Raw genomic sequence first — 13499 nt, forward strand, 5'->3', positions numbered from 1 at the left:
AACTTGGGGAACTCCTTTGTTCTTTTTTTCTTTTTTTTTTTTTTAAGATTTATTTATTTTTCATTCGAAAGTCAGGTTTACAAGGGAGAAGGAGAGACAGAGAGGAAAATCTTCCATCCTCTGTTTCACTTCCAAAGTATCTACAACAGCCAGAGCTGAGCTGATGAAGCCAAGAGCCAGGAGCTTTCCCTGGGTCTTCCACATGGATACAGGGTCCCAAGGTTTTGGGCAATTCTTGACTGCTTTCCCAGGCCACAAGCAAGGAATTGAAAGGGAAATGGAGCAGCCAGGACACAAACCAGCACCATATGGGATCCGGGTGCATGCAAAGTGAGGACTTTAGCCACTAGGCTACCATGCCAGGTCTTGGGAAACTCTTTTGTCAGGGTGTAGTCCCTGCAGGTGAGCACAAGAACCAAAGCAAGGAGCAGCCCAGAGCAGACCAGGTTACAGTATCTATGGCATATATGTGGGTCAGGTATGGAAGCAGGCCAGGCTGGGCTAGTTTATAATACCCACTGACAGATTTGAGAACCATGATGGGGTGTAGGACTGGCTGGGTCTTGCCACATCACCAGCCAGTTCACTTCATGGCCGGGACTGGGTGCTGACTGCACTGGGTTGGGTGGCATTTCCAGCTAGCACAAGCTGGAGCTGGGGGCAGACTGGGCTAAGCCAGGCTATAGCATTCACTGGAAAATGCCGAGATGAGATGGGCCATGCCACTTGGGCTATAGTACCCACCAATGCACATGAGACTGGGGTCAGGGAATGAGCCTGGTAGGAGACGAGTAGGGACTCTAGTGTTGGGCACTGCTCCTGCTAGTGAGTGTGAGAGCTGGAACTGGGGACAGGCTGGGCAGGGCCACAACACCTATTGGCCTATGTGTGAACTGGGTTAGGGGGAGAGCCAGGCTGGGATAACTGATTGTATCTACTGGTACAGGTATGAGCCAGAATAAGGGTAGGCAGGTTGGGCTTTGCCATAGCATCAGCTGGCAAGTGCTGGGACTGGGAGCAAGTCCTGTTGAGGTTGGCTGCAGAACCACCTGAAGGGTGGAATATGCAAGGTGGGTCCAGTGGGGAGTCAGTGAGCTTCTCTCTGATGGGCTACAACTCCTATTGGTGAGCATGAGAACCAGGACTTGGGACAGGCCAGGCTGGACAGGCAGTGGCACCCACTGGCACGAGTATAGGCTGGAGGGTGGAGTTGGTTGAGTTGAGTTATGCTTCAGTGTCAATGATGTATATGAGATCTCAATGCAATGTGGGGCAGATCGGACCAGTCCACTGTACATGCTGGCAGGCACAGGAACCAGAGCTGGGAGCCGGTCCAGTGGGAGTTACTGGGGGTCACACTGACTGGGATGCAGCTCCTCCTGTGGTATGTGGAGGCCAAACATGTGTTGGGCAGGGCTGGGCTGGACTGGGCTGCAGCACCTATTGGTTTGCCGAGGATGGAGAGCCGAAAAAAGTAATCACCTACCCAGTGACAGCAAATTTCTGGGCAATGGAGACTCAGAGGTGGACTATGACAGCCTTGGGAGAATTTCCTCATCCTTGGATCTGTGATATCGGCAGCATTTCAAAACTATTGAAACCACATGAGCAGACCCTCAGAAAATGCTCCACAATGGGGACCCTAGGATGACATTGGGTGGCAGTTCCCCATTCCCTGGGTAATACAGTGGTTGGGAGGCTGGGCATGGCTTCTCCTCTTGTATCCTCCTCTCCTCCATATACAGGAAGAAGAAAAAGAAAATGTGTGGGTCCAGCACAGTAGCCTAGTGGCTTGAGTCTTCACCTTGATCTTATATCGATGCACCGTGATCTTAATACTGATGCCGGTTCATGTCCCAGCAGCTCTGCTTTCCATCCAGCTCCCTGCTTGTGGCCCAGAAAAACAGGAGACAATGGCCCAAAGCCTTGATACCTTGCACCTGCGTGGAAGACCCAGGCGCTCCTAGCTCCTGGCTTCGGATTGGCTAAGCTCTGGCCGTTGCGTCTACTTTGGGAGTGAACCAGTGGACAGAAGATCTTCCTCTCTCTGTCTCTCCTCCTCTCTGTATTTCTGACTATCCAATAAAAATAATAATGTACTTTTTAAAAAAGAAGAAAATGTGTAAACAAAGGTCTCACTATCCCCTGGTCCTTGACCCTTTCTACCCTGATCAACTATGTAAACATCATAAAAATATTAAAAACATAAATAAATAAATCTTAAAAAAAGGGTTCCAGCTGTTAGCCTTGACTTGACTGTTGTAGGCGTTTGAGGGGTACATCAACTGATATATGATCTCTGTTTTCCAGCTAAAATGAATATAAATTCATTAAAAAAAAAAAAAAAGAACTCCACAAATTTATTTTTGTAGCTCTGGAGGTCTAAAGTTTACAATGAAACTTAGTGGGCTACAGTCAAATTGCCCTCAGGGCTGTGTTCCTTTCAGGTGGCTCTGAGTGGGAGATCCATGGCCTGGGCTTTTCCCACTTCTAGAAGCTTCCCTGGCTCCCCTTCCTGTTCAGAGTCAGCAGTGGTGGGTGAGTTCATGTATCAGATTGCTCTAGGCTGAGTTCTTGGATGCATCTCCTCTGACATCCCCGCCTTCCTCTTTTGTTCCTGAAGAGCCTTATCATTACAAAGAACCGTTGAATGATCCCACTTTTGGATCAACTGATTGACAATCACATTTCCACATGTAACTTAACCCCTCTTTCCCAGTGGACCTAACGTGCTCACAGCGTTTAGGTTGGGACACAGCTGTCTTGAGGGCTTTATGTTCCCTGTCTCAGAGGACCTCTTGAACGAAGTCTGGCCTGAGGCTAAGAGGAACAGTAGGTATGCTGCCACTAAGAAAAGACGGAGCAGGTTGGTTAATGCTGTAGGCACAAGGGACAACCTGGGCCTAATACAGGATGAACAGGAGGCTGGCACATCGTAATGGCTAAAAGTAAGCCCCTTGCTTGGGTTGCGAGTGTAAGGAAGGGGTAGTTGACATGAGAGGCCAGACTATACAGGCCTCCTGGATCATGTGAGGGATTTGGGGCTTTAGTGCAAGCCTAACGCAAAATGATTGAAGCCTTGTAGCCAGCTGCAAGCCTAATCCAGTGCACTCTGCTCGGTGCAGAATGAAGTGGGTGACAAGTTGCTGTCATTAATCTGCCTGCCAAGAACTGTGTGGCACCAAGCTTAACAGGCACAAATTGGTTATATGTTTGTCTAAATCTATTTCCTCTTCCTGGGTAGACAGTGAAACCACATTACACAGCATCCTTGTATTTAAGCAGGGTTTGGTGTTTAGTTCTTGCCAGTAGATTGTCACTAGAGGTGTCAAAGGAGCAGATGTGTATCCTCTGCTTTCTCTCTCTCTCCTCCTCTGGAGATCTTGTATGTTTCATTACTATTCTGATTGGCAGGTGGCAGGGAACAATAAACCTCACTCTGTTAAGCTACCAAGATCTTCAAATGATCTTTTATAGCCATTGATTAATTCTAATACATAAGCAGACTAGCAAATACATGCTTTTTGGTTTTTAGTAATAACTCTAGAAAAGAAACAAAAACATCAGATGATGGAGAATAGTTGGAAAGGATGCTACTTCAAAAGTGGTGGTCAGGAAGGTGTTTCTATGAAGTGGCATTCTATCTGGGGTCTGAGGAATGAGACCAGCAGAGGCAGGGAAGAACTTTCTGGACAAATGTGGAAATCTGCAGCGAGAAAATATTGATAGACTTGTAGAAGGAAAAAGGTGACCAGTGTGGCTGGAATGTGTCTCCATACATAGTATATTTCTATTGCAAAATCTGGATTACCAGTTCTGATAGTATCCAGTAATTGGGTGGCACCACTAATACAAAGCAGTGACAAGATTTGAAAAGCATTTGAGAGGCAGAGATGGCATGACCTACAAAATGAATATTGAAGGTTAGAGTAAATGCAAAACTTAGCATGATATCTGGGTATTTGGTTGAAGCTTGAATAAATGATGATGATATTTACTAAGAGAAAGAATGTGAAAGGTATAGGCTTTAGGGACAAGAGTAAGAGAATCTCTTAGGGGAGGGAATTATGAGACAGTGACTTAAGTTACCAGCTGGGTCACACACATCACAGGGTGCCTGGGTTTGAGTCTTGCTACTGCATCCAACCCAGGTTCCTGCTAATGGGCATCCTGGAAGGCTCAAGGACTTGGACCCCTGCCACTTTTCTGGGAGATCCAGATTGAGTTCCATGCTCAGGGCTTCAGCCTGCACCAGCCCTGGCTGTTGTGGGCAGGGAAAATAAATGAACCAATGGATGGAAAATCTCTCTCTCTCTGTTTTCCAATTTTTTTTAAAGTTAAAGAGACACACAGAAAAAGAGAACTGATGATTGTTTGAAGTAGCAAACAATGCAGGTCTGGAAATAGAAATTTGCAGATAGCATATGCTATTTAGAATCATGGAACTGGGTCCAGCGTGATAGCCTAGTGACTAAGCCCTTGCCTTGTGTGCTCCAGAATCCTATATGGACAATGGTTTGTGTCCCAGCTGCTCCACTTCCCATCCAGCTTCCTGCTTGTGACCTGGGAAAGCAGTAAAGGACAGCCCAAAGCATTGAACCCTGCACCTGCATGTGAGACCTAGAAGAAGCTCCTTGCTCCTGGTTTGGGATCAGCTCAGCTCTGACTGTTGCAATTACTTTGAAAGTGAACCAATGGATGGAAACTCTTTCTGTTTCTCCTCTCTGTAGGTCTGGACTTTCCAATAAAAATAAATAAATCTTTAAAAAAAAATTAAAAATCACAGAACTGAGCAAGCCCATTAGGGGGAAGGTTTGATCTGAGAATCAGGAGAGAGCGAAAATATCCCAGTAGAGCACTGTAGAGAGAAGGGGATTGAGAAGGAATGGCCATGGGGCCAGTGCCATGGTAAAGTATGCAGAGCCTTTACCTGCAGCACCAGCATCCCATATGGGCTCCATTTTGTATCCCAGCTGCTCCGCTTTTGATCTAGCTCCTTGCTTATGAGCTGGGAAAGCTGTGGAGGATGACTCAAGGCTTTAGACTTGCCCAGCTCCGGCCTTTACAGCTATTTAGGGACTGAGCCAGAAGATGGAAAACCCCTTTGTGTCTCTCCTTTCTATAACTCTGCCTTTCGAATAAAGGAGGAGGAGGAAGAGGTGAAAAGATGGCCAGTGATGGATTCCTCTCAGTAATTGGCATTATTTTTATAGCCAACATTCTGCACATTCATTGTTTTACAAGTCAAGTCATCCTACAAGATCCACAGTAAGACAGGCCCGGCGCGGTGGCGCAAGTGGTGAAGTCCTCACCTTGCACGCCCGGGATCCCATATGGGCGCCAGTTCTGGTCCCAGCAGTCCCGCTTCCCATCCAGCTCCCTGCCTGTGGCCTGGGAAAGCAGTCGAGGACGGCCCAAGGCTTTGGGACCCTGCACCTGTGTGGGATACCCAGAAGAGGCTCCTGGCTTCAGATCGGCTCAGCTCCAGCCGTTGCGGCCACCTGGGGAGTGAATCATCGGACAGAAGATCTTCCTCTCTGTCTCCTCTCTGTATATCCGCCTTTCCAATAAAAAAATAATAATAATAAAAATTTAAAAAGATCCATAGTAAGAATCACAAGTTAGCTGTCTGTCACTGTCCTCTGTGGTCCCCTGATTCCCGGAGACAGTCCCTTGCAGCTCTCTCAGCTGTTCCTTCCATGCTTGCCTCCTTAATGTTGAAGTTACCTATTTTCTATGCTTTCTTGATTTTCTCTTTTGGCACCTATAGATTTCTTCCAAAGAGCAAGAATGTCCTTCATGTACCCACACAGCTCCTACGCACTCACAGGTGTATCCACAGACATGGCAAGTTCTTCCCAAACTCTAATTATAATTACAGGCAGTTCCTGGCTGACAGGGTTGGTTTCACTCAGTACTTTTTTTTTTAATGTTACAGTGGTGGCGGGGTAAAAGAATATGCAGTATCGGGCCCAGCATGGTAGCGTAGTGGTATAAGTCCTCTTGTACGCGCCAGGATCCCCATATGATCGCCAGCAGTCCTGCTTTCCATCCAGCTCCCTGCTTGTGGCCTGGGAAAGCAGTCGGGCACGGCCCAAAGCCTTGGGACCCTGCACCCGTGTGGGAGACCCAGAAGAGCTCCTGGCTCCTGGCTTCGGATTGGCTCAGCTCCAGCCATTGTGGTCACTTAGAGAGTGAAACATCAGATGGAAGATCTTCCTCTTTGTCTCTCCTCTTCTCTGTATATCAGCCTTTCCAATATAAGTAAATCTTAAAAAAAAAAAAAAAAAGAATATGCAGTACCTAAGATTTTGGTTTCTTGCTGGTCCAGCAACGTGGGTAAGATCCTCATTTACAGTGCTGGGCAGTGACAATGAACTTGTCTGTCCATCAGCCCCCCAGATACTGGGAAAACCCTCAGACTTCACAGTGTCCTGTGTGGCTAAGTCGGTAGGGTAAATGGATGCACGAACTTCCCAGTTAGAATCTTTGCAACTAGCTTTTCTTATGTAAATTTATCAGTGTGTCTTATAGATTTAGAGCATTGCTCCCCATTGTTTTCTAGTTTCCAGCATCGCTGTGGAGAAGTTTTAGTCCTTTCCGTGTGATCTGTTTCTGTCATTCTCTCCACCTAAGTCAGACTCTGCAAGTTAAAGCAAGACACAAACAAATGAGGTACAACTGCATCAAAAAATACTCAGGAATGAAGGTAGAGATGCCTGATCCCAAAGGAAAGACGTAGATTCACGGTTCTGGCTTTCATGTTAGACACAGCTTCCCCATTAGATTGAGACACATCAGCGTGGTTCCCATGTACCAGGTTCCAGGTTTGCATATCTTCAAGGCAGGTAACATCCTAAATGTCCTGATTTTGTTCATCCTCCAATACTCAGCTTATTTGAGCTATAGGATTATGTAACTCCAAAAAGGTTTCAAATTAAATATAGACACGATGAGCTAAGTTAGACCCACAGTACCAATATTTTTAGTGTTAGCCATTAAGTGTAAGACAATCTGCATGTGTGATATTTATGTGACAGGTAACAGCAAAGGCAGAAATTGTCTTATTTTTTTTTAGAGAATCTGACAGATTGCCTTGTGAGTTCAATTTGAAATGTGTGATGGATTTTATACCTTTTTTTTTTTTTTGTTATAAATGAAAGAGATTTGGGTTTTTAAAAGGAGTTGGCTGTGTGAAGAGACTTCTTCTGCCAGGTGTCTACGCCAGTGTCTCCTGGCAGTTGCTTCTGCTGCTAGCAGCTGTTACAAAGTGTGCTATTTGCTCTTTACCCAAATGAGCCCTCACAGGCTCAGGACACAACAGCTGCTGCACAGCTAAGACTGGATTGGATTTAAAAGCAAATTTTGCTAAAGTCTAGATTAGAGAACAGCAAACTAAATCTTCTGGAAAAGACCAGATTGTCAATATTTACCCTTGGCAGACCAATAGGCAGAAAATGGAAACTGTTAGGAGCTACTTACATAATCACTTAAAATGTAACTGTTAGAAACATGGTAACAACTCTTGTTAGCTGTCGAGCCATACAAAACCACACAACTGGACCGATTTGGCCCCTGTGCCACAGTTTGCTAATTCTCAGGCATAAAAATTAAGAGGATATGAAAATAAATATGGGTGGTGATGTAAAATTAAATAAGTTAGATTGCCAAGTCCAGCTCACCTGACTTCATGTAGGATTGCCTAGACCTTTGCTTTTCCTGGTTTCTGACCCGCAGCAGCCTGAAGGAAGCAGGTGCACTTGGGGCAAGGTGAACACCTGTAGTGATATCTGTGGGAAGAATGGGTCATCTGCAAAAGCCTCCATCCCAGCCTTGGCCTTCCTGCCAGCCGCCTTTGTTGCATAGACTCCGTGTTCATATTGACTGGGAACTTACCATATAAGACTATACTGAGTACTAGGAGTACTGCAGTAAGGATGAGTAGCTCTCCACACCAAGGTGCTTACTGTCTAGGGGAGAAACCGACAAGGAGCTCTTCATCTACTTAACTGAGATTCAATTCTGTATAATACAAGGGCTAGGGTATTCTGCCCCAGTGTGAGAATGCCAGCCTGTTAGAAACAGTGTGGCTCATCACTGCTCCGCTTGCCAAGATGCCAAGCGGGTGACCAGATATCTTGGATACAACCTCTTTGCTCCACCAACCCCTGAAGGCTACCCAGAAAAGTAGTCTGTTAAGGCTTTCCATTCTGCATGACACCCAGAAGATCCTGACAAAGCACAAGATATTAGAACATATCAGCTTCAGTCTTGTCAGTAAAACACACATCTGTTGGATTCTAGCTGATTGCAAAGTACTTGTTATGCATTATTACTCTACAGTACAAATGCAAATGCCAGCATGGTGAGAGCCACAGCATGGGTTCTTCCCACCCAGCTCTCCATGGGCAGTATCATCGTTCACCGCTAAAAGCATGGAACTGACTGTGTGCACTCTGATGGTTGCATGTATTGTGTGCTCATAAAAGGCCTACGTGGTAAGAAGACTAAAGTCCAGCTGTGTGAATGATGCCTGCATGACCAGTCTTTAGAAAGACAGGTGGTGGGTGAGGAAGGTGAGGAAGGGGGAAGTCTGGGTTCCTATGATTGGAGAGTTCTAAGGTTGCCAGCCTAAGGGCTTACTTGCCGTTAATCCTCAGGACACTGGGGAACCAGTGAAGAAGTCGCAGCTAGCAAGTGACGTGGCCACGTGAATGTAGAAGATATTTGCTCAGCTCTTACACTTCACACAATGTGTTTTGGCCTGCATCACTTAGATATTCTGTAGGGTGGGTGCTGTTTCCATTCTGCATCTTAGGACTTTAATTAACTGGGTCATTCATTAACCAAAACCAGAGAGCTAAGAGAGGTGTATGCAAGATTAAGTGGAACCCAACTCTTCATTCCCATATGGTTGTGTGTGTATTGTGGTCAGATTAAGAAAACACATCACAAAGAGCTGATAAGAACTGAGGGGGGTGAGGAAAAGTGAAAGACTAAGAATGGGTGAAAAGTAAATTGTGTCCGTCAGGAGCTTACATCAAATGGTTAATTAGAATTCTGTATCCAGGATTACCATTTTTGTTGTTTTTATTCTTGTTCTAAGCTGAGTTTACTAACATAACCAGGTTACCATTCCCAGAGAAATAATTTCTAACCTGAGGACAAAGACCTTTTGGGGAGGAGGTCCTCAAATTCAATATGGATATTGAAAATGCTATCATTTGTTTTGCAAGCATGCCAGCATTTTAAAAATTTCAATGTATAGGAGCTACTGTAGTGGGACAGCTTTTTAAGTTGCAACTTACCATGCTAGCATTTCATATTTGAGTTCCGGTTCAAGTTCCAACCATTTTGCTTCCTATCCAACTTCCTGCTAATGTGACTGGGAGAACATCAGAAAATGACCTAGTTTGGAGAGAGATCGAGAGAATAATTTAGAAACTAATGATGGCTTGTTATTGACAGGAGGAAGGTATTGATTACTGGTGGTTACTGGTAGAGGTGATTGGATGTGGAGTCCAGGAATAGGAATGGCTGTGAGATTTCTTCTGTGGGCTTTGCTGTTGAACCACATGAATGTCATATACATTGAACAATGAAATTATATAACATTTGGGATCCTGGTGCGTTCAAGGCGAGGACTTTAGCCGCTAGGCCACTGTGCCGGGCCAACCTATTAAGAAATCTTAACCCGAGGAGATCTGTTGCTGGTGTTGTTATGGAAGTGTAAGTCCCAACTGTTCCAGATGTATTGTGGGACAAAATATATGACTGCTGATGGGAGGGAGCCAGGGCTTTCACTGTGGGAGAAGCAAGATACACACATGGTATATGGAGGCTAGGATGAAACTCAGGGTTTGGGTTTTGAATCATAAGGATTAATATAAACTCATGATTTAAAATAATTTGGCTGGAAGAGAGAAATTTGAAGCTTCTCAACACAAAATAATGATAAACATGAAGAAATGAAATGTTCATCAGCTTGATCTGATGATTATACACTATATACATGTACTGAACACTCACACTCCACTCCACAAATATGTACACTTAGCATGCAGCAATTAAATTTTAGGACTAAGCATTGGTTTTTATTTATTTATTTTTAAGATTTGTTTGGGCTCAGCATGGTAGCCTAGTGCAAGTCCTTGCCTTGCATGTGCCTGGAATCTATACGGGTGTTAGGTCATATCTTGGCTGCTCTGCTTCCCTTTCAGCTGCCTGCTTGCGGCCTGGGAGAGCAGTGGAGAATAGCCCAAAGCCTTGGGACACTGCACCTGCACAGGAGACCTGGAAGTGGCTCTTGGCTTCTGGTTTTGTATCATCTCAGCTCTATCCATTGCTGCCACTTGGGGAGTGAACTAGTGAATGGAAGATTATTTTCTCTGTCTCTTCTCCTCTATTTAAATCTGATTTTCCAATAAAAATAAATAAGTCTTAAAAAAAGAAACAACACGGGCCCGGCGCGGTGGCGCAAGTGGTTAAAGGTCCTCGCCTTGCACGCCCGGGATCCCATATGGGCGCCGGTTCTAATCCCGGCAGCCCCGCTTCCCTTCCAGCTCCCTGCCTGTGGCCTGGGAAAGCAGTCGAGGACGGCCCAGAGCTTTGGGAGCCTGCACCCGCGTGGGAGACCCGGAAGAGGCTCCTGGCTTCGGATCGGCATAGTATCGGCCCGTTGCGCTCACTTGGGGAGTGAATCATCGGACGGAAGATCTTCCTCTCTGTCTCTTCTCTCTGTATATCTGCCTTTCCAATGAAAAAATAATAAAAATAAATCTTTAAAAAAAAAAAAAGAAACAACACTTTAAAAGATTTATTTATTTTTACTGGAAAGGCAGATTATGGAGAGAAGAAGAGACAGAAAGATTTTCCATTCGCTGGCTCACTCCCCAGATGGCCTCAATGGCTGGAGCTGAACTGATCCAGAGCCAGGAACCAGGAAATTCTACCAGGTCTCCCATGCGGCTGCAGGATTCCAAGCTTTTGGGTCCTCCTCCACTGCTCTCCCAGGCCACAAGCAGGGGACTGGATGGGAAGTGGAGCAGCCAGGACATGAACTGCGGAGAGGATTAGCTGGGCCCCGGCTAAGCATTTGGTGTGCTGGTTAAGATACTGTTCGGGATACCCACTTCTCGTGTCACAATACTTATGTTTGAGTCCTGGCTCCAGTCTGGATTCTAGTTTCCTACTAACACGCACTCTTCGAAGATGATGTACCTTATAGGATGATGTCCCGAGTACTTGGGACCCTGTTGTTCTCATGGGAGATCCAGATGATGTTCCTGGCTCTTGACTTGGCATGGCCCAGGACTGTCTCTTGTGGGCACTTGGACAGTGAGACAGTGGATGGAGGATCTTTCTACCCCTCTCAAATAAAACAGAAATGAAAAAGCAGAATTTATAACCTGAGACTTATTTTTTAAAGGAAAAGCATATCTGAGTAAAGAGCATACTGCTCCTTGTTGTTTAGTGTAGTATCAAAGGAGAGTGCAATATAAAAGGAAAGGAGGAATATAAAAGCACTTGGTTGTGTGAAAACCTTACAATGCACAAAAGGATATCCAAGAAGGTGAATCTTCCAGAAAGCAGGAAGTGCTCAGAGCCTGATGTCTGAAGGAATGCGAGGATCCAGTCAAGGGGTTTTCTGTGCTAACTGTAGGCACAATAAGGGGATTTGTTAACAATGATTGAATTAATTCAGAATCCAGTAGGTCACACTATGACTCAAAATGGAAAACGCGGCTGGGGAGTATGGTTTATTGAAGAAGATGAGCAGAAAAGAAAATGTACAGCTAAGGAGGGAAGATGGGTACTCCTTTTCAGATATCAGTGCCCGCTGAAAATCAGATGGAGGGACAGAACTGGAATGCCACCCTTTACGACAGGGATAATAAGGTTTCATTGTCCATAGGATAAGGGATTGCTGGGAGACAAAATATCTACCTGGTGTCAGCCCATCCCCCAAGGAAGCCTTTGCTGTGGGGAGACGGGCTAGACGCAGCCTTGACCGAGATCCAGCTTGGCTCAGGGATAATGATGTCCAGCTGGCCCTGTGTGCTTGCCCACAAAAGCAATAGTACGTATGGACCCTCACTTCCTCCTTACTCACCAAGATACTTAAGGAAGCAATTCTTTGTGTCCAGCATGTGACACAGACTGTGAAACAAGCGATTTAGATGTGAAATATCTCAGATATTTAAAAAGCAGCGTAGCAGTCACAAGATTATATACTGACATGAAATCCAATGGAATGGATTAATCCTTGATAGATTTTGAAGGTGTATGTGTGCATGTGTGTGACATTTTGGGAAGAGAAAGGAAATTGAAATGTAATATATGGAAACTTTTTAAGTTTAAAAATTATTTTGATGCAATTTTTAAAGATTTATTTTATTTTTTTTAATTGAAAAGGTAGATTTACAGAGAGAGACAGAAAGATCTTCTGTCTGCTGGTTCACTCCCCAGTCGACTGTAATAGCCAGAGCTGAGCCGATCCAAAGCGAAGAGCTAGGAGCTTCTAGGTCTCCCACATTAGTGCAGGGTCCCAAGGCTTCAGGTCGTCCTCTACTGCTTTCCCAGGCCACAGCAGGGAGCTGCAGGGGAAGTGGAGCTGCCCGGATAGCAACCTCTGCATGCAAGGCAAGGATTTAGCTATTGCACCAGGCCGATGTAATTTTTTTTTATTCCAGGTGGGTTTTTTTTTTCCATAATATAGTTTACTCTTCCTTTGCATGCAAAGGAATAAACGTTTTTATATTTTTCATTTTTCATGAGCTTCTTGAGCATCGTTATATATTTGCTAGGATTGAAGTAGCTGAGAGAAGGAGAGAGATGCTCCATTCTTTGGTTTGTGTCTATAAGAGCCAGGAGCTTCATTGGAGTCTCCCATGTGGGTGCAGGGACCCAAGGCCACCTGGTCCATCCTCTGTTGCTTTCCCAAGCATGGGAAGTGGAGCAGCCAGGATTCCACATGGGAGCCTGTGTTACAGGCTGCGGCTTAACCGCCATTCCAAACCTGAAGTGGTTTTAAGTTTCTTGGGTGTGATAATGGTGAGATATAGAGCGGTAATTTAGTATTACTAGTCATGTAGTATTACTAGTCCCCAAGCTGGGGGGAGACTTTACAGCCAAAGACAACACCGATGCTGCAAAATGTTAGCGTTTGGTGAGTCTTGAGACTCAGATTACACCGTTTGCGTACCAGAGGTGTTCTCAGTTTTTCGGTAGTCTTGCAAACTTTTCAAACCCAAAACCTGGGTTATTAGAAATAAATTCAAGTTAACTTCCTTTCGACTTTGGAGGTTCCCGAGGACAGGGAGAACCAGCTCCCAGAGAAGGCTGCCTCGCTGGGGCTCTTGGTGAGTCCCCTTTTCTCGATTATTTTTCACGGTATCATGGAGATCCCCCAGACAGCTGTTCCGAGGCGCCACCGAATCGCAGGGAAGTTGTTCCGTAGTCCTTGGCCTTGCGTTCCGTTCTCTCTCCCTGGCTGGGCG

The sequence above is a fragment of the Ochotona curzoniae genome, unplaced genomic scaffold (assembly GCF_017591425.1).
Source record: "Ochotona curzoniae isolate NIBS_2020 unplaced genomic scaffold, NIBS_Ocur_1.0 contig_64, whole genome shotgun sequence".
NCBI lineage: Eukaryota > Metazoa > Chordata > Mammalia > Lagomorpha > Ochotonidae > Ochotona > Ochotona curzoniae.